We start from the raw sequence: 21,239 nt of genomic DNA, 5'->3' as shown, positions 1-21,239 counted from the left end.
ATCATCCAGATATTTATATGAAAATCTTGTTAAAACATCAGAAGTTCATACTTTACTCCAATAGGAGTAAAGAATTTGTTGGCAAATTCCAAGGTTCAAATAAAAGAATCCTTTGCAACTTTCATTGAAAGTTTCAATGGCATGCAATCATAATATTCAAGCATTGAGTGCTTTTGGACTTCCAGTTTTTTTATGTGGCATGTGTAGATCTTGGAAGTTTCCAGACCCATCTTTATGACAAGAAAATACAACCCGAAAAAAAAAGCCCCACAATCTTCTTTGATCTATTACAGAGCTGAGATGCTAGGGGAAGTGATATTGTGAGACTTGGAGAGTCACAGTCCAGCTTTGCTTATATGCAACAGAAACAAGCTGGCCATGCACTGGGAAGAACATTTAAATAGGGATTTTGAGAACTTGCTGGAAGCTGGCTGTAGACTAGGACGGAGAGAGAGAGAGAGAGAGAGAGAGAGAGAGAGAGAGAGAGAGAGAGAGAGAGAGAGAGAGTGTGTCTTCTGAGAAGGTATGTTAGTGAGGACACTTGTATTTTCTTTTTTAAAATTAATGTATTTATTTATATAACTTTTCTATTTGTGTGTATGTCTACATTATACAGAAGGACCTCAGATCCCATTACAGGTGGTTGTGAGCCACCATGTGGTTGCTAGGAATTGAACTTAGGACCCCTGGAAGACCAGCCAGTACTCTTAACTGCTGAGCCATCTCTCCAGCCCAACTCTTGTATTTTCTTAGAAGGCAAAAATAAATACAGGCAAGGCTTAGTGTATAACTCAGCGATAGTGTACTTACCTCATATGCATGAAACCCCAGGTTTCATCCCGAGCACTGCAAACATTAAATAAGTAAATAAATACCTTAAAAGATTTCATAAGCTCTGATACCCACAGTTATAGATAATATCAAACACAACTCAACTCCTAGCCAGATTAACATGGGATTTATAACAAAGGCCCATGTTTCTTTTAGCTAATATAGTGTGTTTGACTTTAAATAGATACTTTGAACCATTTTTAAAAGACATAAAAATCAGTACAGACCCTGGCTGTGGTAGCGTCTTGGGCTCAGACATGGGCCTCAGTGGCAGCTAAAACCTGTGGTCTACCAGAGCAGCCAGGGTGTGTGTTAATGTCTGTGCCCTATGTTGCTAAAAGATCATGTGGATTTCTGTGACATGTTGATGTCCATGGGGGGCCAAATTGATGTGAATAGCCTACACTGTGACCCGAGGTCATGGTGACGTCTGTGGTCCAGGCTGCTTTCAAGGGTCTTATCTGGGTCTGTGGTCCTATTGCAGCTGGAGGTTGTGTTCATGGTCTGTATTCTGTTGCCAGGAAGCATGTGGAAGCCCTCGTTCCCACTGACTGTAAAGAGCAAGGAAGCCAACTTCATAGTGACATCGATGACTTCAGTTGCACAGTTGAGAAACAAGGACATAAAGAGCTTCTGTGACAACCTTTATTCCCACGCCTCCCATCCCCAACAGTAGCAGTCTAAATAGGAAGCCACTGAAGAGAACTCTTTAGAAGCATGATGAAGATACTGAAGTTAGCTCTCTACAATTGGTGGCTTCTGGCAAGGTTGCAGGAGGGGAAGGAAGGGCTCAGTTCTATCTAAGAGCCAGGTCACTCAGAGTGTGGCCATGCTCCAGTGAGTCTAAAGGAAACATAAATTGGACTTGCTTTTTAATTTTTTTAATTTTAATTTTTATTCTTGTAGTTTTTGTGGGGTTCAACAAAGGGTTGGAAAATGGACATGGAAAGACTGAGAAATGAGTGCACGCAGGGCGAATGATATGAAATTCTCAAAGAATCAATAAAAGTCAGCAAAATAATAGTACAGGACTGGGAATGTATCTAAAGGGGTGGAATACATACTTAGAATGCGTGAGGCTTCATGTCTGTTTCCCAGCATTGCATAAACCTGATGTGGTGGATCATATCCATCTTGTAATCTTGACATTCAGGAGAAAAGGCAAGAGGATCAGAAGTTTAAGGTTATCAAGTATACAGGATTCCAATTCAGATTGGGTTTTAAGAGACCTGCGTTTAAAAAAAAAGGACAAAAGAAAGAAATGAAGAAAGAAAAGAAGAAGGAAGACAAAAGAAAAAAGGAAAGAATGAAATTAAACCTAGAAACCATTGTGGCAATTATGAAAAGTAGAGTTAAAGTAACTCTAAGTAGGTGACTGGAGAGATCAGTAGAGTAGTTGTTGCTCTTCCTGAGGTCCTGGGTTGGACTCCAACTACTTCCAAGTGGCTCACAACTACCAACAACTCTAGTTTTGGGAGATCTGTTCTGACCTCTGTGGGCACCAGGCACACATACGTGTGTTACATATGCACTCATGTAGGAAAAACATGCACATGCATACAATTAAAATCAGTAAATCTTCAAAAACTAGCTATTTAATGTATTAAGGACTGTAGTATCTAAAACAGACAGCATGTAAAAACAGATGAGAGTGGGAATTCTTCAAAAATAAAGAAATAATAGGAGTTAAAAAGTAAGTTCAACAAAAGTAAAACATACCTTTGATGGGATCATCATTGTACTGGACATGGCTAGGAAAAGAATCAGTGACCTAGAAGGCAAGTTGGTTGAAACTTTCCAAAATGAAATGAAAAGATAGAATATCAACAACAGCTTTCCAACAAGTGAAATAATAATTTTACTGTAATTCCCACAACTAAAACAGTATTTGGGGAGAGATATGAGATTGCATAAAAGATACAGATTTTTTTTCTGGAAAAAATCACACTGTTCTATAAAATGTTTCAACAAACTCCTTACTTGCAATCGATTTAATTCTGAAGGAGAGACTTTCTAGCAATGATATTGTTATCTTATTTAAAACTACTGGAATTAGTAAGGAATCAACATATGTACATTGATAAAGCTGTTTGAGGAAGATTTATTTCTCTTGCACAAGAAGGTTCAAGCTGCTGGTAGAAAGAGAAAGGTACCTGGACCCATAAAAATCACTAGAAGAACCGCACTCCTTTGTTCTTGTAATTTTGCCATCTTCTCTGGTATTTTGCTCATCTTCTGAGTCATAGTTGACTCATCGCCAGCATGTCTGTGCTAACAAATAAGGGAATGAGGGAAAGGAAATAAAGCCCACAGTTTGTCCTTTTAAGAATGAATAAATGATTGAACACATCACTGGCATGTGTTAGGTTTGTCAACATGCTCTTTTACTGAGTAACATTTGTGCTCAGTCCTTGTCTTTCCCCCCAGTTTTCTTTCCTGTGCATCCAAGAGTAACAGTGACTAACCTGAAGAACTGAAAACAGTGAGTTTTAGAGGGAAGGCAAAGCTTTTGTCTGAGCCTTTGTGCTGGTCTGGTCCTTGCAAGGTGGTCAAGAAAAATTATGTAAAATAGCCCTGAGAAAGACCTGATAGGCATTGGTACTACATGCCTGTAATTCTAGCTATTTAGAGGACTGAGGCAAAAGGATAGTAAGTTCAAAGCCTGTTTGGTTTATAGGGTAAAACTTAGAGCTACTGTTTTATCTACAGTGCAGAGAATATCAGTATTTTTGCTTATTTCACAAGTGCTAAAGAAATAACTCAGTATTTCTTGTATTAATTCAGACTCACTTCTGAGGGCAAATTCAATGTTGGCTTATTCAAATGTACTATCTAAAATTATGCACAATAAATATAAGGTTATGGGTATACCTTATGGAGGAAGCAGCAGGTTTTGTAGAGTCAGAAGACCAGGAAGTTGGCTGTAATAAGATCTCCTATAAACAAGGAAGCTATACCCATGATATCTCAACAATATGGCCACTTAAACAAGACTTGAAAAATGATAATAGCAATAGACATGTTAACATGGAAGGAGGAAATCTCACAGGGTCCCACTCATAGACAAAGAACTATGGGAGTGGGGGTTAGCTTTTCTTAGGGATGAGCTCCCTAAATGATTGTCCAATTCAAACTGGTAAACACTAAAATCATATGCACACAAACTACACTCAGTAGAATTAGCAACTTATATTTATATATTTATGTTATATGTTGCAAATAAAATTTATGTCACATACACACAAACACACACATTATATGTTACAACAATAATCAAAATGAGGGCACCATTTTGAGAAAGAGTAGGGTGCATTGAAGACTTTGGAGGAAAGGGGCATGAGTTAGGTTGGAGGGACAGTAAGGAAATGTAGAGGTGATATAATTATGTTTTGATTTATTTTTAATAAAAACGAAAATAATTTCTTGAAAGATAGTCAATTTCTTTTTTTCCTCGCAGACAAGCCTAGTTTGGGAGGCAGAAAGACATGTAGGACAACACGTTACAGAAGTCATCTGGTTTTCATCTCTCTTGTTGGCTAGACTGTTTCCTTCTCTGTTGTGTTAAAGATGCTCATTAAGATTTTATCTTCTTTTTTATTTGTTATTTTGTTTATTTACCATTCAAATGCTACCCCCTCTCCTGGATTCCTCCCAGAAAACCACCTACTCCATCTCCCCTCCCCCTGCCTCCACTAGGGTGCTCTTCCACCCAGTCGCCCACCCACTCTGGCCCCACAGCCCTAGCATTCCCCTCACTCTACATGTTACAGCTTTCTAAAACAATTTGTACATATCTTGAAGATTATTTTCTAGGTGTTAGTCTTAGTCTTCAATGGATAAACTTTTGAATAATAAAAACTTACTCGTTAATGGGAAATTTTTTTTATCTTCTGCATTCCAGAAACAATGTAAGTAGAAGGCAAGAGCATTCTTTCTAAGAATGCGGCATGAATTTTCCACTTAGAGGTATGCAGAATTTTCATTTATCAACTCTCTGAAGCATTTTTTCCATGTTCAAAGACCTGTGTGAGTGGATTAAATAAAGCCATTTCAAAACTAAATTCTATAAAATCATCATGGAACACATTTATCCTAAAAATGGGATAAACATTTGATATGTCTTTAAATTATTTTAGTTGTTTTTACTATTTATGCTACTGAGGGCATTTCCGTGTCTGTGGTCTGTATGGAAGGACTAGCATGTAATAGTATGCTGCTGGAAATCTCTTTCCAAGACTATATTCAGTGACATGGTTGCTTAAAAACAGAAATACCTGCATTATTTATGTCACAGAAACTGACAAGAAACTAGAAATCGTGCACCTAGTCCTGAGAATTGAGTGTTAACTCTAATTTCCATTGTATCCCATTGGCCAGAATTTGCCCGCATAGTCATACCTAGTTTCAGGAGAAGCTAGATTATGTAGTCTTTAGCTTAGGTAGAGATAGCTTATGTAGGGATAAAGTTAAAGATTGTGTTATCAAGAGCAAGGGGACTATGCACATTGCTAGATGATTAGCAGTACCGTGTTTAATATAAAGTTGATGAGTTTCTATCCCTGTGGATTTGCTCTGTATCTAGTTTATTAAGAGAGAGGACAATAAACTCAAACTACACATTTAGAAGCCTGCTCAATCTACAATCACAAAGTTGGTAAAATTTGGAGAATTTAGTTTATTATTCTCTAAATAGAACAACCTTCCATTCCTTGTGTTTATGCTTAGAAAATGCAAACACATAGAGATAAACCAACGGATGTGATGGAAAAAAGAAAGAGATATCTTTGTAGGTGAAATACAATGAAAAACCATCATGGAAAAACAAAGGAGATAGAATTTAAGAATATTGCAAAACAAAATGTTCCCAGAAGGATAGTGGAACCACAAAGGAAGACTCCATACCAGGCTCAACTTTCAGAGGGACTCAAGTAAATGTCTTGAATATATACACATGTAAAAGAATGTGTTGGAAACCCGCGGATCCCTGCCCGCAGCAGCTCGCTGCTCCCAAACCCCGTGGGAGAGAGCCCTCATCGCCTGGACAGGTGGGCACTCCTGAGACTGCAGAGCAGAACAGACCATCAACACTGCCCACCCCTGCCCACATCCCTGGCCCAAGAGGAAACTGTATACGGCCTCTGGGTTCTGAGACACCGCCCGAACCTGAAGGGACCTACCTGATAAACAGTTCTCTGCACCCAAATCCCGTGGGAGGGAGAGCTAAACCTTCAGAGAGGCAGACACGCCTGGGAAACCAGAAGAGACTGCACTCTGCACACACTACTGATTCCAGAGGAAAACACCAAACGCCATCTGGAACCCTGGTACACGGAAGCTCCCGGAAAGGGCGGCATAGATCTTCCTGGTTGCTGCCCCGACGGAGAGCTCATAAGCAACACCCCACAAGCAAACTTGAGCCTCGGGACCACAGGTAAGACCAACTTTTCTGCTCCAAGAGACCTGCCTGGTGAACTCAAGACACAGGCCCACAGGAACAGCTGAAGACTTGTAGATAGGAAAAACTACACGCCCGAAAGCAGAACACTCTGTTCCCATAACTGGCTGAAAGAAAACAGGAAAACAGGTCTACAGCACCCCTGACACACAGGCTTATAGGACAGTCTAGCCACTGTCAGAAATAGCAGAACAAAGTAACACTAGAGATAATCTGATGACGAGAGGCAAATGCAGGAATCCAAGCAACAGAAACCAAGACTACATGGCATCATCGGAGCCCAATTCTCCCACCAAAGCAAACATGGAATATCCAAACACACCAGAAAAGCAAGATCTAGTTTCAAAATCATATTTGATCATGATGCTGGAGGACTTCAAGAAAGACATGAAGAACTCACTTAGAGAAACACAGGAAAACATTAATAAACAAGTGGAAGCCTACAGAGAGGAATCGCAAAAATCCCTGAAAGAATTCCAGGAAAACATAAATAAACAAGTAGAAGCCCATAGAGAGGAGTCACAAAAATCCATGAAAGAATTCCAGGAAAACACAATCAAACAGTTGAAGGAATTAAAAATGGAAATAGAAGCACTCAAGAAAGAACACATGGAAACAATCCTGGATATAGAAAACCAAAAGAAGAGACAAGGAGCCGTAGATACGAGCTTCACCAACAGAATACAAAAGATGGAAGAGAGAATCTCAGGAGCAGAAGATTCCATAGAAATCATCGACTCAACTGTCAAAAATAATGTACAGTGGAAAAAGCTACTGGTCCAAAACATACAGGAAATCCAGGACTCAGTGAGAAGATCAAACCTAAGGATAATAGGTATAGAAGAGAGTGAAGACTCCCAGCTCAAAGGACCAGTAAATATCTTCAACAAAATCATAGAAGAAAACTTCCCTAACCTAAAGAAAGAGATACCCATAAGCATAAAAGAAGCCTACAGAACTCCAAATAGATTGGACCAGAAAAGAAACTCCTCCTGTCACATAATAGTCAAAACACCAAACGCACAAAATAAAGAAAGAATATTAAAAGCAGTAAGGGAAAAAGGTCAAGTAACATATAAAGGCAGACCTATCAGAATCACACCAGACTTTTTGCCAGAGACTAAGAAAGCCAGAAGATCCTGGACAGATGTCATACAGACCCTGAGAGAACACAAATGCCAGCCCAGGTTACTGTATCCTGCATAACTCTCAATTAACATAGATGGAGAAACCAAGATATTCCATGACAAAACCAAATTTACACAATATCTTTCTACAAATCCAGCACTCCAAAGGATAATAAATGGTAAAGCCCAACATAAGGAGGCAAGCTATACCCTAGAAGAAGCAAGAAACTAATCGTCTTGGCAACAAAACAAAGAGAAGAAAAGCACACAAACATAACCTCATATCCAAATATGAATATAACAGGAAACAATAATCACTATTCCTTAATATCTCTCAACATCAATGGCCTCAACTCCCCAATAAAAAGACATAGATTAACAAACTGGATATGCAACGAGGACCCTGCATTCTGCTGCCTACAGGAAACACAATTCAGAGACAAAGACAGACACTACCTCAGAGTGAAAGGCTGGAAAACAACTTTCCAAGCAAATGGTCAGAAGAAGCAAGCTGGAGTAGCCATTCTAATATCAAATAAAATCAATTTTCAACTAAAACTCATCAAAAAGATAAGGAAGGACACTTCATATTCATTAAAGGAAAAATCCACCAAGATGAACTCTCAATCCTAAATATCTATGCGCCAAATACAAGGGCACCTACATACATAAAAGAAACCTTACTAAAGCTCAAAACACACATTGCACCTCACACAATAATAGTAGGAGATTTCAACACCCCACTCTCATCAATGGACAGATCATGGAAACAGAAGTTAAACAGAGACGTAGACAGACTAAGAGAAGTCATGAGCCAAATGGACTTAACAGATACTTATAGAACATTCTATCCTAAAGCAAAAGGATATACCTTCTTCTCAGCTCCTCATGGTACTTTCTCCAAAATTGACCATATAATTGGTCAAGAAATGGGCCTCAACAGGTACAGAAAGATAGAAATAATCCCATGCGTGCTATCAGATCACCACAGCCTAAAGCTGGTCTTCAATAACAATAAGGGAAGAACGCCCACATATACGTGGAAATTGAACAATGCTCTATTCAATGATAACCTGGTCAAGGAAGAAATAAAGAAAGAAATTAAAGACTTCATAGAATTTAATGAAAATGAAGGTACAACATACCCAAACTTATGGAACACAATGAAACCTGTGCTAAGAGGAAAACTCATAGCTCCGAGTGCCTGCAGAAAGAAACAGGAAAGAGCATATGTCAGCAGCTTGACAGCACACCTTAAAGCTCTAGAACAAAAAGAAGCAAATACACCCAGGAGGAGTAGAAGGCAGGAAATAATCAAACTCAGAGCTGAAATCAACCAAGTAGAAATAAAAAGGACCATAGAAAGAATCAACAGAACCAAAAGTTGGTTCTTTGAGAAAAATCAACAAGATAGATAAACCCTTAGCCAGACTAACGAGAGGACACAGAGAGTGTGTCCAAATTAACAAAATCAGAAATGAAAAGGGAGACATAACTACAGATTCAGAGGAAATTCAAAAAATCATCAGATCTTACTATAAAAGCCTATATTCAACAAAACTTGAAGTTCTGCAGGAAATGGACAATTTCCTAGACAGATACCAGGTACCGAAGTTAAATCAGGAACAGATAAACCAGATAAACAACCCCATAACTCCTAAGGAAATAGAAGCAGTCATTAAAGGTCTCCCAACCAAAAAGAGCCCAGGTCCAGACGGGTTTAGTGCAAAATTCTATCAGACCTTCATAGAAGACCTCATACCAATACTATCCAGACTATTCCACAAAATTGAAACAGATGGATCACTACCGAATTCCTTCTATGAAGCCACAATTACTCTTATACCTAAACAACACAAAGACCCAACAAAGAAAGAGAACTTCAGACCAATTTCCCTTATGAATATCGACACAAAAATACTCAATAAAATCCTGGCAAACCGAATCCAAGAGCACATTAAAACAATCATCCCCCATGATCAAGTAGGTTTCATCCCATGCATGCAGGGATGGTTTAATATACGGAAAACCATCAACGTGATCCATTATATAAACAAACTGAAAGAATAAAACCACATGATCATTTCATTAGATGCTGAGAAAGCATTTGACAAAATTCAACACCCCTTCATGATGAAAGTCCTGGAAAGAATAGGAATTCAAGGCCCATACCTAAACATAGTAAACGCCATATACAGCAAACCAGTTGCTAACATTAAACTAAATGGAGAGAAACTTGAAGCGATCCCACTAAAATCAGGGACTAGACAAGGCTGCCCACTCTCTCCCTACTTATTCAATATAGTTCTTGAAGTTCTGGCCAGAGCAATCAGACAACAAAAGGAGGTCAAGAAGATCGGAAAAGAAGAAGTCAAAATATCACTATTTGCAGATGATATGCTAGTATATTTAAGTGATCCTAAAAGTTCCACCAGAGAACTACTAAAGCTGATAAACAACTTCAGCAAAGTGGCTGGGTATAAAATTAACTCAAATAAATCAGTAGCCTTCCTCTACAAAAAAGAGAAACAAGCTGAGGAAGAAATTAGGGAAACGACACCCTTCATAATAGACCCAAATAATATAAAGTACCTCGGTGTGACTTTAACCAAGCAAGTAAAAGATCTGTACAATAAGAACTTCAAGACTCTGAAGAAAGAAATTGAAGAAGACCTCAGAAATGGAAAGATCTCCCATGCTCATGGATTGGCAGGATTAATATAGTAAAAATGGCCATTTTACCAAAAGCGATCTACAGATTCAATGAAATCCACATAAAATACCAATCCATTTCTTCAAAGAGTTAGACAGAAAAAATTGCAAATTCATCTGGAATAACATAAAACCCAGGATAGCTAAAACTACCCTCAACAATAAAAGGACTTCAGGGGGAATCACTATCCCTGAACTCAAGCAGTATTACAGAGCAATAGTAATAAAAACTGCATGGTATTGGTACAGAGACAGACAGATAGAACAATGGTACAGAATTGAAGACCCAGAAATGAACCCATACACTTATGGGCACTTGATTTTTGACAAAGGAGCCAAAACCATCCAATGGAAAAAAGATAGCCTTTTCAGCAAATGGTGCTGGTTCAACTGGAGGTCAACATGTAGAAGAATGCAGATCATTCCATGCTTATCACCCTGTACAAAGTTTAAGTCCAAGTGGATCAAGGACCTCCACATCAAACCAGATGCACTCAAACTAATAGAAGAAAAAGTGGGGAAGAATCTCGAACACATGGGCACTGGAGAAATTTTCCTGAACAAAACACCAATGGCTTATGTTCTAAGATCAAGAATCGACAAATGGGATCTGATAAAACTCAAAGCTTCTGTAAGGCAAAGGACACTGTGGTTAGGACAAAATGGCAACCAACAGATTGGGAAAAGATCTTTACAAATCCTACAACAGATAGAGGCCTTATATCCAAAATACACAAAGAACTCAAGAAGTTAGACTGCAGGGAGACAAATAACCCTATTAAAAATGGGGTTCAGAGCTAAACAAAGGATTCACAGCTGAGGAATGCCGAATGGCTGAGAAACACCTAAAGAAATGTTCAACATCTTTAGTCATAAGGGAAATGCAAATCAAAACAACCCTGAGATTTCACCTCACACCAGTGAGAATGGCTAAGATCAAAAACTCAGGGGACAGCAGATGCTGGCGAGGATGTGGAGAAAGAGGAACACTCCTCCATTGTTGGTGGGATTGCAGACTGGTAAAACCATTCTGGAAATCAGTCTGGAGGTTCCTCAGAAAATTGGACATTGAACTGCCTGAGGACCCAGCTATACCTCTCTTGGGCATATACCCAAAAGATGCCCCAACATATAAAAAAGACACATGCTATGGTCATATCAGCCTTATTTATAATAGCCAGAAGCTGGAAAGAACCCAGATGCCCTTCAACAGAGGAATGGATACAGAAAATGTGGTACATCTACACAATGGAATATTACTCAGCTATCAAAAACAATGACTTTATGAAATTCGTAGGCAAATGGTCAGAACTGGAAAATATCATCCTGAGTGAGCTAACCCAATCACAGAAAGACACACATGGTATGCACTCATTGATAAGTGGCTATTAGCCCAAATGCTTGACTTACCCTAGATCCCTAGAACAAATGAAACTCAAGACGGATGATCAAAATGTGAATGCTTCACTCCTTCTTTAAAAGGGGAACAAGAATACCCTTGGCAGGGAAGGGAGAGGCAAAGATTAAAACAGACACAGAAGGAACACCCATTCAGAGCCTGCCCCACATGTGGCCCATACATATACAGCCACCCAATTAGACAAGATGGATGAAGCAAAGAAGTGCAGACCGACAGGAGCCGGATGTAGATAGCTCCTGAGAGACACAGCCAGAATACAGCAAATACAGAGGCGAATGCCAGCAGCAAACCACTGAACTGAGAATAGGACCCCCGTTGAAGGAATCAGAGAAAGAACTGGAAGAGCTTGAAGGGGCTCGAGACCCCATATGTACAACAATGCCAAGCAACCAGAGCTTCCAGGGACTAAGCCACTGCCTAAAGACTATACATGGACTGACCCTGGACTCTGACCTCATAGGTAGCAATGAATATCCTAGTAAGATCACCAGTGGAAGGGGAAGCCCTGGGTCCTGCTAAGACTGAACCCCCAGTGAACTAGACTGTTGGAGTGGAGGGCGGCAATGGGGGGAGGATGGCGAGGGGAACACCTATAAAGAAGGGGAGGGGGAGGGATTAGGGGAATGTTTGCCCGGAAACCAGGAAAGGGAATAACACTCGAAATGTAAATAAGAAACACTCAAGTTAATAAAAAAAAATGTGTTGACGGTGAGTGGATAATCCAGACCATTAATTTGGGGAGGAAGAGGCCAACAGATCTTTGAAAGTTTGAGGTTAGCATGAGCTACATAGTGAGGACATGTCTAAAAATAAAGTCTATAGTTATTCAAATGAATGGAAGTAGAAAATATCATCCTGAGTGAGGTAACCTAATCACAAAAATCCATACATGGTATGCACTCACTGGTAAGTGGATAGTAGTCCAAAAGCGCAGAATACCCAAGATACAATCCACAGACCACATGAAGCTCAAGAAGAAGGACTACTAAAAAGTGGATGCTTCAGTCTTTCTAAAAAGGGGGTTACAAAAATATTCATAGGAGGTGTCTTAGTTAGGGTTATTGCTGTGTACAGACATCATGACTAATGTAAGTTTTATAAAGGACAACATTTAATTGGGGCTAGTTCAGAGGTTCAGTCCAGTATCAACAAGACAGCAGCATAGCAGCATCACAGCATCCAAGCAGGCATGATGCAGGAGGAGCTGAGTTCTACATCTTCACCCAAAGGAAGCCAGGAACAGACTGATCATCCTCAGGCAGCTAGGAGAAAGGTCTCCAAGCCCACCCTCACAGTGGCACACTTCCTCCAACAAGGCCACACCTTCTAATAGTGCCACTCCCTGGGACAAGCATATGCAATCCATCACAGGAGGAGATATGGAGACAACATTTGGAATAGAGCCTGAAGGAATGGTCACTCAGAGCCTGCCCCATCTGGGTATCCAGCCCATATACATCCAGCCACCAAACCCAGACAATATTGCTGATGCCAAGAAGTGCATGCTGACAGGAGCCTGATATAGCTGTCTCCTGAGAGGCTCTGCCAGAGCATGACAAATACAGAGGCGAACGCTCACAGCCAGCCATTGAATTGAGAATCGGGTCACCATTGGAGGAGTTAGAGAAAGGATTGAGGAGCTGAAGGAGTTTGCAACCCCATAAGAAAAATAATATCAACTAACCAGAACTGTCAGGGTAAACCACTATCCAAAGGCTACAGATGGAAGGCCCATGGCTCCAGCTGCATATATAGCAGAGGATGGCCTTGTTGGGCACCAATGGGAGGAGAAGCCCTTGGTCCTGCCAAAGTTGGAGGGCCGAGTGTATCGGAATGTCAGGTCGGGGAGGTAGGAAGGAGTGGGTGGTTGGGGAGGAACACCCTCATAGAAGAAGGGGGAGGGGGATGGGATAGGGGGTTTATGGATGTGAAACTGGGAAAGGGGATAACATTTGAAATGTAAATAAAATATATCCAATGAATAAAAGTCAGTCATTAAAAAATAAAGACCTCTGAAGAAAAAAAAGTAAAGTCTATGGTTTTGATTTGATAAGAAACTTGATAATGCATGTAGGTCTTACTAAAAATAATGTCGCTTTAAGCTTTAGCTTCTTGAGCACTTTTTACCTGATAAATCAATCTTTGTAATTTAATACAATAGAGATAGTGAGGCAAGCAAAAATATGGCTAGGAACTAGATTTAATGTTTGAGAACTTGGTTGTAATATCAACGTTCAAGCTATCTTTTGTTCATCCCACGTTAGAATACAGTGATGTTTCCAGCATGTAATATGACCAGGGACTTGTTTTATGCATATATAATTATATGAAATGGGCAATGTGTCCAAATATTTTATCTTTCAAAATTATATCAGAACATTGAATAAAAATGCCAGAAGGAAAAATATTTGCAGTATGATACATGTTAAACCGCTTACATTCTTCTTAAAAAGTAAAATGGTACATTCTATTTTCATCGACATTTTTGTTCAGGATATCAAGAAAGCCATTAGAGAGTTATGGATGCAGATTTAGGGTTGGTGATATGAATGACTGATGTTTCTGTGTATTTAACATAGCTGGGGACTGCTGTGGAGATAAAGGATTCTTTAAGATGCTGGATATTTGACTTCCACAAACAAATACAACAAAAAGCAATGTTATATTTGAACTAGGTATGGTGGCACACTCCTATAATGCCAACATTCAGGAGACTGAGTAGGGTAAGTATAAATTCAAGGCCAGGCTAATAATTTGAGTTTCAGGCCAACCAGAGCTACAGAGGGAGCTCTTGTCTCAAGAAAATAACAACAAAAATTCTTAAATAATCTATATCTCATTTTTTGATAATTGGACACAAGTCTTAAATACTGTGTGTAAAATGCCACAAAATCCTAAAGCAAATACAATGCTGCCTACATACATGTCTGTGTAACATGTATACATGTATTACCTTCAGAGGTCAGAACATGTAATTGGATCTCTGTAACTGGAGTTAAGTTTGTTGTGAACTTCCATATAGGTGCTAAGAATCAAACTTGGGTCATCTGGAAAAACAAACAACCAAAAACCAACCAAACAAAGAACAAGTGCTCTTGTCTGCTGAGCCAAGCCACCTCTCCTTGCCTTATTTACTATTATTAACATCCTTGTTTGAATGTTGTGGTTGTTTAAATGAAAATGGCCCTCATAGGCTCATAGGGAGTAGCACTATAAGGAAGTGTGGCCCTGTTGAATAGGTATGGCCTCGATGGAGGAAGTTTGTCACTGAGGGTGGGCTTTGGAGTTTCAAATGCTCAAGCCAGACCCATTCTCCATCTCTCTGTCTCTCTCTCGTCTGCTGATCTAGATGCAGAAGTCTCAGCTATCTCTCCAGCACCACGTCTACCTAATGTTACCATGCCTCCTGCCGTGATAATAACGGACTCACCATCTGAAACTGTAAGTCAGCCTCAATTAAATGTTTTGTTTTATATGAGTTGTCCTGGTCATGGTCTCCCTTTACATTGAGAAAACCCTAACCAACACAAATGTCTTTAGGAAAATACTTTCCATTAGGCAATTTTGGCTTCATCAGTTGTGTTTAAATTTATAATTCTTCAGCAGGAAAGGCACCAGGAGACTTCCTTCTTTCTCGTGTATCCTTCATTTTAAAGCTGTTGTTGTTTATTTTAATCCTCCCTTTGTAATACAGAGGGAAATGAGAGAATTAATGCAACTGTTTTTAAAATGCCAAGGCATAGTATAGGTTTAGTGTTCTGTCTTTAAAACAGATTCTGTTACTCTTCCCAAATTGGTAACACTAGACAGGGGATCGGTAACTTTTCATTTCACTTCAGAATACATAGGGCATCATTTAAATACCATAGTGTAGAAGGGGATGATAACTCCATGATAACCCCATTTTCTCTCCACAGAGGCTGTCAGCAGAAAAGGAAGCCAGAATGAGACAAAGTTGCTAATTTTCCACAAATAACTTGCAATCCTGCTTTTCACTGTGGCAGGGACCAATGATAATGAGTCTTATTCCCAGCCCCTCTCCTTCTTTCACTGTTTGAAAATTTCAAGTCATGGAAGGTTCATGAGCAGGCGTTAAGTGGAGAGGAAAACGAGAGGCTGCAGAGGCAGCGTGTTAATTTACATATGAAAAGCCTATAGTGAGCTAGTCTCAGAAAAGAAACAAATTTGGAAAGGCTGCAGATTTATGTGAGAAGTACCAGGGAGAATTTTCAGAGAGGGGGGGGGCGTGGTTAAGGAAAGTTCCACAAATGAATGGCCTAGTGATGCAAAAGAGAGAATGCTAGACAAGTCTTGCTGAATGATCAGATGAACTTTAAAAAGCCCTTTTCATATTTGTAAATCGTGTGTGTGTGTGCGCGCGCGTGCGTGCGTGCGTGTGTGTGTGTGTGTGTGTGTGTGTGTGTGTGTGTGTGTGTGTGTGTGTGTGTGTGTGTGTTTTGCTTATCTGTTGGATACCACTCCACTCTACTATGGTCCTTAACTTTAACCAAAGGGCATGAACAGTCATGTTAATCCCCAAGTCATCCTGCCAGCACCCACCCCCAGTCTTTACCCTTTAAAATCATGTTTTCTTGCAGGTAAAACAGAAGAGTTTAACCTGTCTATGTAATCTAGGAGTTGCTACTAGGGCCTTGCATCAAGATGAATTCTGCAATCCCCCCCAAACACTCAGTGAACTTATTAATATTCCTTCCCAGTTTGTTTCCTGCTTGAAATAGAGTAGACCACAAAGTATGAGTTGTAGAACCAATCATATAAACACTCCTAAGGCACATCACGCCCACCAAGGGGCAAATCCAAGGCTTGAAGTTAGGTCTGACAGGACCATTTCATTTGGCACTTAACACCTCCTTGATCTCAAAGTCTTGGAAGATAAATCTGGGAAAGGTCTATTCCTGACCATTTCAGGGAACATTTGTATGCTTTCAGAAGCAGTTTCAGCATAGGTAAAAAGGCCACGACAGGAAGTGTGGGCCCAGTAAAAGGAATGGAGTCATGAAATTGGACTCTGAAGGTCTAGTAGAGGAAAATACGCACAGTACCATAAGTGAATGCATGAGAGACTTGATGGATGGGTGGGTTGGTGAGTGTACAAATGGATGGATGGACAGACAGACAGATGGATTCACGGAATTTCATTGCTTTGTCAGTACTGTCTTGAGGGGAACTTCAAATGACCTGGTTGACAAAGACAAGACCTTAAGCTGCCAGAAGACACTAAATTAATCACAGCAAAAGAGTAATAAGCAGCTGTCTCATGGCTGAACTATTTCTGTCTAGTTAATAAGTGAAGCTGCAGGTAACCCAGAAGCCACTCACTGTGGAGTGCTGAGAAAACTCTCCAGCTCTGTGTGACATCACATTGTAGCATTTTTTTTTCTTGCTGGAGAAATTTTAATGGGGTTAGACTCCCATGTGTTGTGTGGAATTATACTTCTCTGTAGAAGTCTTGGTACAGGAGAGGCATTTTCACGTTTGGAAACCGATGAAAAGCTATGAAGCAGTCCAGTGCAAACTTTGGGGGTCCTTTTGGAGGCTCATATTAATAAAGAAAAAGTTGACTTTGCTGATCTAGATATAAAACCTTGAAATATTTTATATATATTCGAGCATATGTTTTGTTGTTGGTACGGGTTGTTTGTTATTATTATTGTTGTTGACAAGGTTTCATTATATATTCCTAAGTGAATTAACTCTGTAGACCAGGCTGGCCTCAAATTCACAGAGATCTACCTGGTCTTTGCCTTCTAACTGCTGGAATTAAAGGTATGTGCCAGAAGGTCTTGATTTGATATAAAGGTTTTAATATTTCTGTAATGAAATCATATCAAGCCATATAAGTCTTCTTTGGGGGATGAGTTTCTATTCAGGCATAATTATACAATCATTAAGAAAAGATTTACTTATTTTTATGTATATTTATGTTTTGCTTGCACATATGCCTGTGCATCATCTGCATACACAGGATAGAGAAAACTATCCTCAACAGTAAAAGAATTTCTGGGGGAATCACCATCCCTAATCCCAAACAGTATTACAGAGCAATAGTGATAAAAACTGCATGGTATTGGTACAGAGACAGACAGATAGACCAATGGAACAGAATTGAAGACCCAGAAATGAACCCACACACCTATGGGCACTTGATTTTTGACAAAGGAGCCAAAACCATCCAATGGAAAAAAGATAGCATTTTCAGCAAATGGTGCTGGTTCAACTGGAGGTCAACATGTAGAAGAATGCAGATCGATCCATTGTTACTGTGCTGCCAGACTTCTTTTTTTTTTTTTTCAGGAACACAGTTTATTACTAACAGCTAGTGATGGAGGCAAACCGGAACTGACTGGCACAGTTCAGCTGCTGATCACCATCCTCGACGTGAACGACTGTGCTCCAGAGTTTGATAGGTTCGTTTATAGAGTTAGAGTGTTAGAGGATGCATTTAATGGAACATTGGTGATTAACTTAAACGCCACAGATCCCGACGAGGGTACAAATGGAGATATAATCTTACTCCTTCAGGCGGCCTGTATCCCCTGCGGTAGTGCATGCATTTAATATAGATCCCAACAGTGGAGAAGTTAGGACAAAAGGCCTACTGGATTTTGAAGAAATTAAACTGTATGAAATACCCGTGGAGGCAGTGGATAAAGGGAAGATCCCAATGACAGGCCATTGTACCCTTCTGGTGGAAGTACTAGATGTAAACGACAATGCACCAGAGGTCACGATCACTTCCCTGTCACTACCAGTCAGAGAAGATGCTCAGCCAAGCACTGTCATAGCTCTGGTCAGCGTGTCTGACCGAGACTCTGGTGACAACGGGCAGGTGACTTGTTCTTTGACACCGCACCTCCCCTTCAAGCTGGTGTCCACTTTCAAGAATTACTATTCATTAGTGTTGGACAGCGCCCTGGACCGTGAGACCACCGCTGACTATAAGGTGGTGGTGGTCGTGACAGCCCGAGACTGGGGCTCACCCTCTCTGTGGGCCTCAGCCAGCGTGTCCGTTGAGGTGGCTGACGTGAACGACAACGTGCCTGTTTTCCCGCAGCCTGAATACACGGTGTTCGTGAAGGAGAACAACCCGCTCGGCGCGCACATCTTTATGGTGTCTGCAGTGGACACAGATGCGCAGGAGAACGCGCTGGTGTCCTACTCGCTAGTGGAGCGGAGGGTATGCGAGCGCTTGTTGTCAAGCTATGTGTCTGTGCACGCTGAAAGCGGCAAGGTATTTGCTCTGCAGCCTCTGGACCATGAGGAACTGGAGCTGCTGCAGTTCCAGGTGAGCGCGCGGGATGCTGGTGTGCCAGCCCTGGGCAGCAATGTGACTCTGCAGGTGTTTGTGCTGGATGAGAACGACAATGTTCCCACGCTGCTGCCTCACAGAGCTGTCGGAGCTGGGAGCGCAGTGAGTGGGCTTGTGCCTAGGTCAGTGGGTTCAGGGCATGTAGTGGCGAAGGTGCGCGCAGTAGATGCAGCCTCTGGTTACAATGCGTGGCTGTCTTATGAGCTGCAGTTGCTGCCAGACTTCTTAACCACTGAGCCCTCTCTCTAGCTCTCCTGGGGAACATGCTCATAGAAGGGGGAGGGGATAGGGGATAGGAGGTTTATGGACTGGAAATTGGGAAAGGGTATAACATTTGAAATGTAAATTAAAAATTGAAAAGGAAAGTACAGGTTTCCCAAGAGCCCGCCCACTGGGAAAGAATTACTTTACCTTTCCCTGCTTACTTTAATCTTAGTCTTGACAAAATGAAGGCATTTTTTGGCAACTTAACAGCTCCTTAGCTTTTATCTGAAGGAAAGTTAATTAAATGGAATTCTGCTAATACTTAAGGAAAATGTGCATTCTTGTAGGACTGGAGTTAACTTGTTTTCCACATAGATAATGGTACAGCAAATGGGGAGTTGGGGTGGGGAGGTGGCTCATCAGATAAAAGTACTGGTTCCTTTTCTAGAGGACCTGGGTTCAATTCTCTCAGCACCTACACAGAAGCTCACAACTTCTGTAACTCCAGCTGCAGGGGATCCTAAGCCCTTTTCTGGCCTCCAAGGCACCAGGCACAACAGTGGAACACAGACATACATACCACAAAACACACATACAAATTAATAAATAAATAAATAGCACATGACTACATCTCTGAGGTTGCATTGTTATGGCTTTGTTCATGTTATGCTGATGCTTGAGAGCCCTAGATTTACTTCAATATTTGCTGTGACACCAGAGAAGTCTGAAATGGCCCTTTATCTCCTGTAAGTTTTACAGTTGTGTTTTGCTTTGTCTAAGGTTCATGCAAACACTGTGCAACTAAAAATGAGCACACCACTCCCTGAAGCTTTATAGACAGTTAACAGTTGCTGGGGGAGAGGGAAGAGGGAAACCGTTTTTTTTTCTGGTGCTAAAACCTTGTTCCAATAAAATCCCTTCACTACATTAATTAAGCAACAATATTAAAGTCTCTGGTTCTCTCTGTCTCTGTCTCTCTTTCACACACGCACGCACACACACACACACACATACACACACACACACACACACACACACACACACACACACACACACACACACACGAAATTAGAAGAGGTACTAGTTAAGGAGAGGAAGGGAATCAGTGAGCCTGCAACAGAAACAAGACAGGTAATGGTAAATATGGTCAAATTATACTTATGCAAGAATATGTCATAGTAAAAGCCATTATTATGCATGATTAATGCATGCCAGTACAAAAGCATTAAAATAAAATATAACTTGCAACAAATAAGCATATCTAGGCAGGGTAACTTGTGCCTGTGGTCCCAGTGCTACAGAGGTCAGGAGTTCAAGGCCATTTTTGAAGGCCAAGTAAGACCGAGGGTAGCCTGGGCTTTGTGAAAGCATTAAAAACGTCAAACTCCAAATCGAATCAAAAGGAAAAGCATGAGCACTGAATCCAAGGCCTTTCTCTTAAGGAGCTGTATCTGTAGTCAAGAAATACATGAAAATTTGAAAAACTGCAAATCAAAACTGCAATGATAACTGGGCAGAGTAGCACATGCCTTTAATCTCAGTGCTCATGGGATAGAGGCTGGCAGAGAGACATCTGTAAGTCTGAAACCTATCTGGTCTATGTTACAAGTTCCAAGTCAGCCAGGGCTACAGAATAAGGCCCTGTTGTGAAAAATTATAATATACAGCTTCATGTCAATACGAGCCCACACTACTAATAGAAACAAATGGGTTCTAGTATCTGTTGGTAAGCACCGGGGGCAAACTGGAATCTTCACTGTCTAAACACAGGTACTCATATAATTCTGCAATTCTGCTCTTAAAAGTATGTCTAAGAAAATGAAAACATATTCACACAAAACTGTTGACTTAACAGTCATAGAAGCATTATTTAAAATAGCTAAAAAGGTAACACCATTAAATTGCATCAGGGAACAAATAAATGTGCTGGGCGGACACAATGGAATGTTGCTCAATGAAATTAATGTACAAAAATATGGTAATATACTAAATGTAAAAGCTAGTCACAAAGGCCACACACTGTACTATTCCATCTGTATGAAATGTCCAGGAGAAAAAAATTCTGTAAGAGCAGAAAATAGATTAGTACTTGACTCAGCTGGAGTGTTGGGAAATAACGAGAAGTGATTACAGATGGTTATCTGGTTTCTTTTGGGAGAA

The 21,239-nt window shown here is 40.4% G+C and overlaps 1 pseudogene; it reads left to right on the top strand.

The window, feature by feature from the left end:
* Positions 1 to 19,405, top strand: part of Pcdha13-ps1 (protocadherin alpha 13, pseudogene 1) — a 29,043-nt pseudogene extending 9,638 nt beyond the window's left edge.
* Positions 19,406 to 21,239: the final 1,834 nt, after the last annotated feature.

The sequence above is a fragment of the Rattus norvegicus genome, chromosome X, assembly GCF_021556685.1.
Source record: "Rattus norvegicus strain SHRSP/BbbUtx chromosome X, alternate assembly SHRSP_T2T, whole genome shotgun sequence".
Taxonomy (NCBI): domain Eukaryota; kingdom Metazoa; phylum Chordata; class Mammalia; order Rodentia; family Muridae; genus Rattus; species Rattus norvegicus.
Note: the sequence above shows the minus strand (reverse complement) of the source record. Positions and strands in the feature narration are given on the sequence as shown.